Genomic DNA, 13,353 nt, shown 5'->3' with positions numbered 1-13,353 from the left:
CAACTGGCAGGAGGGGGTTAGGTGGTGGTAGGAACTTGATCTAGTTTCAGGAGTTCTGAGTAAACTTCCTTGAGGAAATGACACTTGAGTTAGAACAGGAAGGATGAATAGGAGTCATGGAGGGAGAGAGAGGAGGTTTCCAGTCTGAGGGAATGGCTCCCTGTGGCACAAGGAAGCAAAACAAGATAAAAAAGAAAGCAAGTATACCAGGAACACAAAGAACAAGGGGTAACGTCCAGTTTTTGGGAAAGTAAAGTTGATATTCGAATAAACACGCCTGTGGACAACTAGATGTGCTAGACATGTATTCTTAAAACTGCAAGTTGCTGACAAGATAGGGAAAAAAAATCACATTAAAGCCAAAGGGAAGGAAATGAGACCACACAGACGTATTCCAGCACAGAAGCCATTTTTGTGATTATGAATTAGTTAATTCTCTCAAATTCTTTTGTTGTTTTTTTTTTAGGAGGTATCAGGGATGGAACCTGGGACCTCATACATGTGAAGCACACACTCAACCACTGAGCTACACCCACTCCACTAATTCTCTCAAATTCTTCCATTTTAATGGTCTCGAAGGGCCAAAGGGCACAGAAATCACACCCCAAGTAGGGGAGTCTCATAGTAGACTTACAAAAATGGGCTCTAGAAGGCTACCTGGTTTAGAGTAAGGGTGAACCAGAAATAAATGAGTTTTCCTGGATTTATTGCCTGGATTTATTGCCAAGGAACTTCAAGGTTTGTACTTGGAATAAGGTGGTCCTGGATTAGTAATGTCTATTAGTGTCTGGAATAAGCAAAGAAAAATCCTCTCCAGAGGAAGGTACTTCATCCTAGACTTCAGATTATTTCTACAAGTGATCTTTCAATTACAATAATCTGCACGAGTCAAACATAACTAGATGTACAAGGAAATAAAAGCCACCAGAAGAGAAATAACAAAAAAGCAAGCCTACAAAGAGTTCAGATATTGGAATTGCTAAAAACAATAGGTTTTAAAGAATAAAGGGCAAGATTGAAAATACCTATAGGAACAAATATAATACTAAAAATGACGTAGCATTTTGACAAAGGTGCCAAGGCAATTCATGAAGAGAAAAAAAATAGCCTCTCCAGCAAACAGTGCTGGGACAATTGGATATCCACATGCAAAAATGATGAATTTAGATCTTTTCCTCACACAATACACAAAAATAAACTCAAAATGGATCTTAGTCCTAAATGTAAGATTTTAAACTATAAAACTTTTAGAAGGAAACAGGCAAGAATGTTCATGGCCTTGGGCTAGGCAAAAGTTTTTAGATATGACACCAAAAGCACAATCCATTAAAAATTTTTGATAAATTGGACTTCATCAAATTAAAAGCCTTTGCACTCCAAAAGAAAATGTAAAAACAAGTCATAGACTGGGAGAAAATATTTGCAAATCATGTATCTGATAAATGACTATGTGAAAATGGAATGGTAAATGACTTTACTAACCACCTTGATTTGCCTGAGGTGCCATTTTATCCAGAAGAAATATGAAGAAGGAAAGGAGGCCAAATGAGCTAAGCTGGCATACCAATGATCCTTTGGGGTAGCAATAAAAACCCATGCTTGTGAGAAAAGGAAACTAACAATTAAGGCTGGCACCAGAAAGTCTGCTGACAGTTCCACCAAATGTCCCACTAAATGTCCCTTATCTGACTCAAACATCCTGCTTCTGCAGTTGACTGTTTGACACTCCATCCACCCCCCTCAATCCCCCCTTCCTGTACAGCTATATAGCTGCTTCTATAGCTTAACCCTTTGAGCAAGAGAAACCCCCTGTTTAGTGTTGCCCCACATGCATGCACTTTTGCTCAATAAAACGCCCTTCTTTACAGGTCTCCCAGTTATTTCTTTCATCAACACTTGAATCCAGAATATATAAAGAATGCTTACAACTTAATAATCAGAAGACAAACTAATTTAAAAGTGGGCAACAGATTTGAATAGACATTTCACCAAAGAAAATATGCAAATGGCTACTAAGAGTTTGAAAAGATGCTCAATGTATATTAGTCACTAAGGAAATGCAAACTAAAACCACAATAAAATGCCACTTCACAATCACCGGAATGGCTAAATAAAAAATATAGGCAATAATAAGTGCTGGTGAAGATGTGGAGACACTGGGATTCTCATACATTGCTAGTAGGAATGTAAAATTATGCAACCACTTCGGAAATAGTTTGGCAGTTTCTTTAAAAGTCAAAGAAAAATTTACTGTATTACTCAGAATTCATTTCTACCCCCAAAAAATGAAAATGTAAGCCCACCCAAAGACATACACAAATTTTCATAGCAGTATTTTTCATAATAGCCAAAAAACTGGAATCAACACAAATATCCATTAACTGATCAATCGTTAAACAAAATGTTGTACATTCCTACAATGGATTACTATTCAGTAATAAAAAGGAAAAACCATACTATGGCATGGATAAACCTCAAAAACTTGCTAAGTGAAAGTAGCCAGTTGCTAAACCATATAACGTATGACTTGATTTCTGTGAAATGGCCAGAAAGTGCAACTCTATAAAGACAGAATAAAGATTAGTGTTGCGTGGGCTGGGAATGGGAATAGATGTTGCAAATTGGCATGATCTTTTCAAGGTGATGGAAATGTTCTAAAGTTAGACTGTGGTTATGGTTGCACAGATTTTTAAATTTACTAAAAATCATTGAAACTGTACACTTAAAACAGGTAGATTTTATGATATGTAAATTATATTTCAGTAAAGCCATTTTTTTAAATGACATAGATTTGAAAAATAATCCAACAGAACTTCCAAAAATGAAAAGTGCTAGCAATGAAATTTAAAACTCAATGCATGTATTTAACAGCTGATTTCACATATCTAAAGAGAGAATTAGTGAACTGGGAGACAGATTAAAGAAATTATCCAGAGTGTATAGTATGGAGAGACCAAAAAAAAGAAAGAAAAGAAAAAGAAAATAAATAGGTGAGTGGGTGTATCAGTTTGACACAAAAATTGATATTGGATTATGTTTGTAATCTGGTCTGTACCTAGGTGTGATTAAGTTATGATTTGGGCTTTGATTGGGCCACATCATTAGGGCGAGTCCCCTTAGTGGGTGGGAACTCGCAGATAAAAGGCATGGCAAAAGACAGAGTTGAGGCTTTTTGATGTTGGAGTTTGATGCTGAAGCTGAAGCTGAAGTCCCAGGAAGTAAGCACACAGAGGAAAGAGAAGCCAGCCCCTGGAAGGGAGGAACCCAGGAAGCCTGAACCCTTGCTGACATCGGCAGCCATCTTGCTCCAAATAGACTTTGGTGAGGGAAGTAACTTATGCTTTATGGCCTGGTATCTGTAAGCTCCTACCCCAAATAAATAGCCTTTATAAAAACCAACCAACCTCTGGTATTTTGCAGAAGTTGGTTACAAAAAAATACTGAATTGACTAATATAGTGGGGAATACAGAAGAAAGGATACCAATCCGTAAATCCAAGAAGCTCAACAAATCTTAAACAGGATAAAAAATTACCAGAGATAAAACAAAATCTTAAAAGCCACCAAGAAAAAAAGATTACCTTCAAAGGGGACAGCAATTTGTCTGCTGTTTGCATTTTCTTCAGAAACAATATAAGCCAGAAAACAGTAGAATCATATCTTTAGTATGCTGGATGAAAATAATGGCCAGCCTGGAATTTCATACCTAGCAAAAATATATATTTAAGAATGAAGGTTAAATAAAGAAATTTTGGAAATAAAACAAGAATTTGCCCCAATAGACCCTCACAAAGGAAATTCTAAAGGGGGTACTTCAGGCAGAAGAAAAATTATCCCAAATGGAATTTCTGATGCAAGAAAGAAGGAACAACAAAGAAGATGGTAACTATGTGCATATATAAATGAATATTTCCTGTATAAAATAATCATAATAATGTCTTTGAGGCTTAAACAATTTAGTATTATAATACATAACAATAATAGCATGGGGATTAATAGGGTTAAGCAATTCTATGTTTCTTGTTTTATGTAGGAGGAAAGTAACAAAATTACTTAACTTTAGACTTACATATATTAAATGTGTATGTCATAATTGCCAGGGCACCTTTAAAAGAAACTTTTGGAGAATATCCTTCAAACTGGTAGAGGGAAAAATGAAAAGTTAAAAAATAATTGGCCCACATGGTCGACTGGGTGGAGTTGCAGTTTTAATGTTTTCAATGCCCCAGATCTGATGAAATTTATAAACAAATTTACAAGAGTCTGATACATATATCAGAGGAATAGTTGTGGAAAAGTAAAATAAAATAACTGATCCAAAAGAAGGCAGAAAGAAGGGAAAAAGAAGCATGAAAAGACACAAATGCAAAGGTAAAAATAAAATGATAGTTTAAAGACAAATAGGTCATTTATTTTATGAAATGTGAAAAAAGTAAATGCTCTGGTTGAAAAATAAAGATTTACTGGATTAAAAGCACAAAATCCAACAATATGAAATTTACAAGAGACAAATCTAAAACTTGGATACAGAAAAGTTGAGAGCAAAAAGATGGAATAAGATAAGTACTAACAAAAGGAGAGCTGGTACTATATTCACTTTAGATAAAAGAGACATTAAGCCAAAGCATTACTGGAGATAAAGATGGATTACAGGGAAGCAGACTTGGCCCAGTGGTTAGGGCGTCCGTCTACCACATGGGAGGTCCTCGGTTCAAGCCCCGGGCCTCCTTGACCCGTGTGGAGCTGGCCACGCGCAGTGCTGATGCGTGCAAGGAGTGCCCTGCCATGCAGGGGTGTCCCCCATATAGGGGAGCCCCACGCACAAGGAGTACACCCCATAAGGAGAGCTGCCCAGCGCAAAAGAAAGTGCAGCCTGCCCAGGAATGGTGCCGCACACAGGGAGAGCTGGGACAACAAGATGACGCAACAAAAAGAAACACAGATTCCCATGCTGCTGACAACAGCAGAAGTGGACAAAGAAGAACACACAGCAAATGGACACAGAGAACAGACAACCAGGGTGGGGGGGGGAAGGGGAGAGAAATAAATAAAATAAATGTTTAAAAAAAAAAAAAAGATGGATTACACCATAATGGTTAAGGAAAAAAAGCTTATTTTCCAGGAAGATATCATCATTTATGTTTCATAGGCATCTAATAATATAGCAAAAATTGACAGAACTTACCACACACCATATTAAAAAAATAACTCAAAATGAATCACAGGGAAGCAGATGCGGCTTAAGCAATTGGGCTCCTGTCTACCATATGGGAGGTCCAAGGTTCGATTCCGGGGGCCTCCTGGTGAAGGCGAGCTGGTTCACATGGTAAGCTGACCCATGAAGCAAGGTGACCCATGTGGTGAGCTGGCGTGCATGGAGCGCTGGCTCGTGGGGCAAGCTGGCCTGAGTGCAGAGCTGACGCGGCAGATGATGCAGCAAAAAGAGACACAGAGGAGAGACAATAAGAGACGCAGCAGACCAGGGAGCTGAGGTGGCGCCAGAGATGGAGCGCCTCTCTCCCACTCCAGAAGGTCCCAGGATTGGTTCCTGGTGTTGCCTAAAGAGAAGACAAGCAGACACAGAAAAATGCACAGCAAATGGACACAGAGAGCAGACAATGAGGGGTGGGGTGGGACGAGGTGAGAAATAAATCTTTTTAAAAAAATGGATCACAGACATAGATGTAAGAGTTAAGACTATAAAACTCTTAAAAGAAGATAGAGGTGTAATCTTCATGACCTTTGATTAGGCATTGGTTTCTTAGGTGTGATACCAAAAGCACAACTTCTCTCCCTTCCAAAAAGAGAAAGAATGGATAAATTGGACTTCATCTAAATTAAAAATTTTGTGTTTCAAAGGTCCTCACCAAGAAAATGAAGAGAAAACTCACAGAATGGGAGGAAATCTTTGCAAATCATGTATCTGAAAAGGGACTTGCGTCTAGAATATATAAAACAACAAAAACAAAAAACAAACAAACAAAAAACACCTACAACGCAATACTAAAAAGAAAATTAGCCCAGTTTTAAAATGGGCAAAGGATCTGAACAGACCTTTCTCCAAGGACAATATGCAAATGGCCAAAAAGCACATGAAAAGATTCTTAACATCAATAGCCCATCAAGAAAATGCAAAAAAAAATCACAATGATACCACTTCGTACCCACTAGGATAGCCATAATAATAATTTTAAAAGACTGATAATAACCAGAGAAATCAGAATCCTCATATACTCTTGTGGGAATGTAAAGGGGTGCAGTACATCACACAAAGCAGTCTGGCTTTTCCTCACAAGGTTAAACATAAGAGTTATCATATGTCTAAATTCTACTCCTAAGTATATACCGAGGAGAATGAAAACACATGTCGAAGCAAAAATTTGTATGCAGATGTTCATTGCAGCATTATACATAATAGCCCAAAAATGTAAATAATCCAAATGTCTATCAAGTGATGAGTGGATAAGCAAATATGGTCAATCCATACAATGGAATATTATTCAGCCAAATAGGAACGATGTGTTGATCCATGCCACAACATGGAGGAACCTTGAAAACATTATGCTAAGTGAGAAAAAAAGAGACACAAAAAAACACAGATTGTATGACTCCATCTATAGGAAATGTCCACAGTAGGCAAAGGAATAGAACCTGACAAAAATTATCTACAAAACGTCTCACCAGTGAAATGTTGAAAAGTTTGCCCTTGAGACTGGGAAAAAAGCTAGGATGCATGCAGTCCCTACTTCTATTCAGTGTCAGACTAGAGGTGCTAGCCAGTGCAATAAAAGCAAATAAAAACAAAAAGAAAAAAAGAATCATTTTTTGAAGATTACATATTTATGTATGTAGAAAAGCCAAAACAATCTAACAATAAAAAATCAGAAGTAGAGAGTTTAGCAAGATTGCTGAGTATTAATATATAAAAACTGCTTTTGTATGGACCAGTAAAAATAGGTAAAAACTGAAATTAGAGATAAGGGGATTTGGAGGGCTCATGGGGGCTGGAAGGTGAGCAGGGTCACAAGGCAAGTCTTAGAGTCCTATTTTTTTTAAAGATTTGTTTATTTATTTCTCTCCTCTTCCCCTCCACCCCCCCAGTTGTCTGTTCTGTGTTTATTTGCCTCGTCTTCTTTGTCCGCTTCTGTTGTTGTCAGCGGCATGGGAATCTGTGTTTCTTTTTGTTGCCTCATCTTGTTGTGTCAGCTCTCCGTGTATGCGGCGCCATTCCTGGGCAGGCTGCACTTTCTTTCGCGCTGGGCGGCTCTCCTTACGGGGCGCACTCCTTGCGCGTGGGGCTCCTCTACGCGGGGGACACCCCTGCGTGGCAGGGCACTCCTTGCGTGCATCAGCACTGCACATGGGCCAGCTCCACACGGGTCAAGGAGACCCAGGGTTTGAACCGCAGACCTCCCATGTAGTAGGCAAACGCCCTGTCCACTGGGCCAAGTTCGCCGCCCCTTAGAGTCCTATTAAGGAGAAACTCACATAGGATCATGTGTATCTTCACTCAGTGCTCCCTTTGACGAGTGTATGAGGTACCAAGTCCATGCTTCAGAAATGGTAAACTTGCTAAGAAGTCACTGTGTAGTCTGATTTCCACAGCGTGCTGGAAGGAGGCCAGGGCAGGCTTTCAGCAGGCAATGATCAAGCTGGAGGAGTATCCTTCAGGGTCGTGCTTTCCCTTTCTACTGCCTCACCTTGGATGTTCCTCTTTCAGGAGGATGAACTCAGTTCCCTTTACTCTGTTACAGCCACATCTAAGTAAGAAGCAGCTTGGTCAGGGCCTCCCAGGGATGCACTTTCTGATTGGGACAACTGCAGTCTGGGACCGCTGTTCTTGGTCTTTTAGGGACTGCATTTTCCTACGTGCATCTGAAGAAAGGTTTCGATGCTCTCCCGAATAAAACGCACATACCCCTAGCTTTTGCATATAGTTCCAGGGGGCTCACTGCAGGCTCCCAGAAGCCCTTCCAGCAAACCTAAGTTAAGAGCCTTTGGTTAACTCACCAAGTACCCAGTAATTACAAATGATGGAGAAACCTGGCAGATACCAACTTAACCATGTGTTCCTGATGAGAGCTAATGAAAAGAGTCAACTGTACCTCCTTAGTATATTCTTGGCAAAAATTTAAACCTGAACCTAATCAGGAGAAAACCACCAAACAAATTCAGATGATAAGACATTCTTCAAGAGAATTGTCCTGGATGCTTCAAAATGGTTAATGTCTTGAGAGGGAGAAAAGGGCAAAAGACTATTCTAGGTTAAAGAGACATGACAACTAAATGCATTGTGGGATCCTTGATTGGAGCCTGGACAGAAAAAAAATTACATAGCTATAATTGGACATTATTGGGATAGTTGAGGAAATTTGAATACATAATGTATATTAGACAATATTATTGTCTCAATGTTAATTTTCTTGCCTGGGATACTGGTACTGTGGTTATATAGAATACCCTTGTTCTTGGGAGAGATATATGTGCTAAGGAATTTAGGGGTGAAAAGTCATAACTGAAACTTACTTTGAAATGGCTTAGAAAAATATGCAGCGATAAGTCTTATGTTGAAAATAACAATATTAAAATGCTAAACAATATTAAATGTCAAAATTCCCACTCAAACCCACATGAGGTCCACTTCAGTGCCTGTTGATTAACAGCTAGGAGCTTCATTCATTCTAAAACTGGTGAGTCGCAGGGGTCCGAAGCACTGCCTCCCTCACCAGTTGGAAATGTGTTTGTGTGGGTGGTTCCTGTTACACTCCAGAGGGGATAAGGACCATGAGACCTTTGGCCACTTGCAGCTCGGCATCCACTTCATGGAGGCCTCCAGCCCACGCAGAGAACCCCACCAAGCTGCTGGAACAAAGAGAGCCTTCTCTAAGCTCTCCAAGAGACTGATCTCCGAGAGATCCAAGATCATTACAGCAGCTCCCGTGTCTTCGGTAAGGAGTTTGCGGTGAGTGTTGTCGTACCCTGCAGCCAAAGACCACCAGACAGCCTTGAAATTGAACAAGTTGGGCGAGTTACACATTGCAGCAAAGGAGAGCACACACCATGGGGCAATCACAGGACATCTCAGTAAAAGAATGGTAAAAAGGAAGAGATGTGGTCATGTGTTGGGGATTTGGGAGAGACTTGAAGGAAGCAGATCCTGTTCTGAATTGGATGTGGAAAGCGGGATAATTCTATGATTGGATCTTTTAATCTTATCTAGAAGGAGAGAAGACTAGACTGAGGCTAAAGCTGTAATTAGTAGAGAAACTACATTCATATTAGCCAGGGGAGAGGGTTGGTTTGGTCATTTTTGTGACTTGAACAGTGTTTTGTCTGGGTTCCGATATGACTGCAGAATGGATTTGTTTTTGATTCATCACAGAGTGGCCTTGTCTGAGGTTGCTGTTCTGTGGAATTGTTTCATGTTGGACAGGAGACTAGCAAGGCTTAGCTCATGGTACCAAACCAGCTCGTGGATGTCAGGGGCTGCTTATCTCTTTCTCAGCATCAGCTGCAAGCTCCTTAGAATCTTATTCTGAGCTTCATGGTCTCTAGTTAGTGATCATCTCTGGAAGGTCAGAAATCTGAGCTAATATGGGAGGGTTGCTCCTTGTAAGTTCCAACCCAAGTCCTCATGTCTGGGGAAGTACCTCATTTGCCTCACAATCCCCCGGTTTGCCCCGTTGAATCTGAATATTTGCAGTGCTCCTCCTGCTCCCCACCCCCACTGGCACCTACCATTTGCAACCACTCCGCTCCACGCCACACCTACCCTGCGGGTACTGCCTGAACCCAAAACCCTGTTCTGGAGGGTTGGGATTGCGTTTTAAGGAGTTGATAAATATGAGAGATCAGCAATTTTGTAAATTAAAAGAAAATGAAATAAAAGCTGAGCAATTTGCCGCCAGAGTGTGGTTACCACTTAGCTAATGTATATTGTTTGCCTACAATGTGTTAGGCATTGTACATGTATTTATTTCCTCTAAATTTCGTAACAACCCTATGAGATGGATCTTATCATCCCAGTTTTGGATATAAGAAAGTAAGAATTACAGGTGAAGTAATTTGCCTAAGGTCACACACTAGTCAGTGGTTGGAGATAGGATTCAAACCCTGTGTTCTTTTCCCTATACCTAAGGTTCATAATGATTTGACTTAAAGAATGGCTAAAAATTCTATTAGAAAACACAGAAGTCTTCATTTGGCAGGGCTGCTACGACACATACCACATGATGACTTGGCTTAAACAATGGGAATTTATTATCCCATGGATTTGAAGGCTAGAAGTCCAACATGAAGGTGCTGGCAAGGTTTGCTTTCTCCCAGAGTCTGTAGAGTTTCGGCACTCCTCTGTCACATGGCGCACTCTCTCTCCTTGTATCCGCTCCTCTGATTTCCGTTGACTTCTGGCTTCTACTTCCATGTTCAATTTCTTTTACTTATAAGCACTTGGGCCTTACTGGATGAAGACCTTCCCTCACTCAGTTTGGCCACACGCTGACCTATTTTAAATGAGTTCACACCCATAGGAACACAGATTAAGATTCGAATGTCTTTTGGAGGGGGGCAGGATTCAATCCCCAACATAAGGATTTCATTTTCCTCATTGTTTGTATTTATTTATTTATTTTTAGGAGGTACCGGGGATTGAACCCAGGACCTCGTACATGGGAAGCAGGCGCTCAACCACTGAGCCACATCTGCTCCCCTTCCTCATTGTTTTTAACCAAGCTGATGCTTCTGTAAATCTTGTGAGCCTCATGGTGATGTGATGAAAAATCTTTTTTGAGTCATGGTCAAAGTGAGCAGGTTATAGATTGTGGGAAAGTCTGGGGGCCTTTCTGCACAGGGGACTTAGGGTCATGCATCTTAGAGATCTCAAAGGCATCCCACCAGAAAATATCTCATGCGTAGATCCATCAGCTTTTATCGAGTATTGAACACGGGACACACAATGTGCTAGAGGCACTCTCACATTTCACCACAAAGCAGCCCTGCAGGGTTCGTGTCATTAAACTCCTCTTTTTACAGAAGAAGGATCCGAGGCTCAGGGGGCAATTTTAAAAAGTACACGTCTGACGCACATCATATGCCTCGGGGAGCGCACCGGTATAAACTCAACCCAGGCCTCCTGCCCTCCTTTCTCCTGTACCACAGTGTCGCCTTTCAAACAATGTCTCATGGGTCCAAAACCTGAGCAGATGTCACCTTCGGGCTGCGAGGCACTTTTAGATTTCAGTCCCCAGATGAATGGCTTTTCCCTGGGGAGGGCTGAGGCTCACAAAGAGGGGAGAAGGGTCTGGCAGATCCTGTCAAACGGTTTTTTGCCCTTCGCGACACTCAGGTCGCTGAATTTGAGAAGTCATCTGTAGTGGCTGCCTCCCGTGCTTCGGGACCTACACTTTCCAAGTGAGGTAAGACCCGAGTGAGGAAGACAGTTTAAAAAGATAGGGCCTAAGCATTCCCTCGAAGGCAGGCGATTCTGTGCAAGGAAGGGAATGAGCAGTAACAGCCAGCCTTTGTCAGGAGCTGACTCGGGCCCAGCACTGCCTCATCTTCCTCACGACGGCCCTGAGAGGGAGCCGCCATTCCTCTCCCATCTGTGGCAGTTTGATTTGTTCATGAATTCCAAAAACAGATGTTGGATTATGTTTGTAAACTGGTCTGTCCCTCCAGGCATCTTAGGTTATATTGGATTCAGAGGTTTCATGTTCACTTGTTTAAATCATGATTAAGACTTTGATTGGACTACCTCAGAAAGACATTGCATCCCTGCCCCCTCAGTGGGCAGAGACTGCTAAAGGAAAAAAAAAAAACAAGATGCAGAAAATAGTTGGAGTTTTTGCCCTGGAGCCAGGGAAGTAAGGGCACAAAGGACCTTGGTCGTGAGGCAGAGGCCCTGGGAAGAGAGACGAGCCGCTCACCTGACAGTTCACAGCTGACCACGGGGAGAAAACAGAGCAGCTGAGCCCAGAGAGAAGCAAACCCCAGGAGAGGGGTAAGACTCTTCCCAGCCTGCAGCTGATTTTGGAAGAAGCTGGGACCATGGAGCCTTATAAGGAAGAGGAGAGCTGCACGTCAGCAGGCATCTCGCCCCAGCTCGTGGCAACAGACTTGGGGGGAGCAACTTATGCTTTATGGCTTGGTAACTGTAAGCTTCTACCCCAAATAAACACCCTTTATAAAAGCCAACTCTTTTCCAGTGTTTTGCATCAGCACCCCTTTGGCTGACTAATACACCTTCTTAACTGTGAGGAACACGAGGCCGGCTGGCTCCAGGCTCCACAGCCAGTACACGGAAAAGCCAGAGGGGGAATCCAGTGAGTCTAACTGCAGAGAATTCCATCTCTCACGAGGGAAACTGACACAATGCCTGGCCCTTCCATGCTCAGTATACCTTGGCAAGGGCAGCGGACTTGGCCCAGTGGTTAGGGCGTCCGTCTACCACACGGGAGGTCCGCGGTTCAAACCCCGGGCCTCCTCTACCCATGTGGCACTGGCCCACGCGAAGTGCTGATGCGCAAGGAGTGCCCTACCATGCAGGGGTGTCCCCGCGTAGGGGAGCCCCACGTGCAAGGAGTGCGCCCTGTAAGGAGAGCCACCCAGCGCGAAAGAAAGTGCAGCCTGCCCAGGAATGGCACCGCACACACGGAGAGCTGACGCAGCAAGATGACGCAACAAAAAGAAACACAGATTCCCGTGCTGCTGACAACAACAGAAGCGGACAAAGAAGATGCAGCAAATAGACACAGAGAACAGACAACCAGGGTGGGGGGAAGGGGAGAGAAAAAATAAAAGTATACCTTGGCTATAATGATGATATTCAACTCTGAGTACGAACGTGGATTATGAGCCTTGCTGGCGACCTTCATGTCCAATATGGCAGCCACCAGCCACAGATGGCTATTGAACACTTCAAATGTGGCTGGTCTGACCCAGTATCTTAGTCAGCCAAAGGGGTATTGATGCAAAATACCAAAAACCTGCAGGCCTTTATAAAGGGTGTTTATTTGGGGTAGGAGCTTACACATACCAGGCCATAAAGCATAAGTTACTTCCCTCACCAAAGTCTTTTGCCACTTGTTGGAGCAAGATGGCTGCTGACGTCTGTGAGGGTTCAGGCTTCCTGGGTTCCTCCCTTCCAGGGTCTTGCTTCTCTCTGGGCTCAGCTGCTCTGCTATCCCCACAAGGTCAGCTATGCACTCTCAGGCAAACAGCTCATCCCTATTCCCAGAGGCCTCTGCCGTATCTGTTTCTCTGTGTGTTTACTTCCCAGGCTCCAGCTCAAAACACCTAACCTTCCTTCTCTGCAATGTGGTTTCTCTGTGAGTCCTTACCCACCAAGATGGCAGGA

This window comes from Dasypus novemcinctus, chromosome 2 (genome assembly GCF_030445035.2).
Source record: "Dasypus novemcinctus isolate mDasNov1 chromosome 2, mDasNov1.1.hap2, whole genome shotgun sequence".
Taxonomy (NCBI): Eukaryota; Metazoa; Chordata; class Mammalia; order Cingulata; family Dasypodidae; genus Dasypus; species Dasypus novemcinctus.
The sequence above is the reverse complement of the archived record's forward strand: the minus strand, read 5'-3'. Positions refer to the sequence as shown.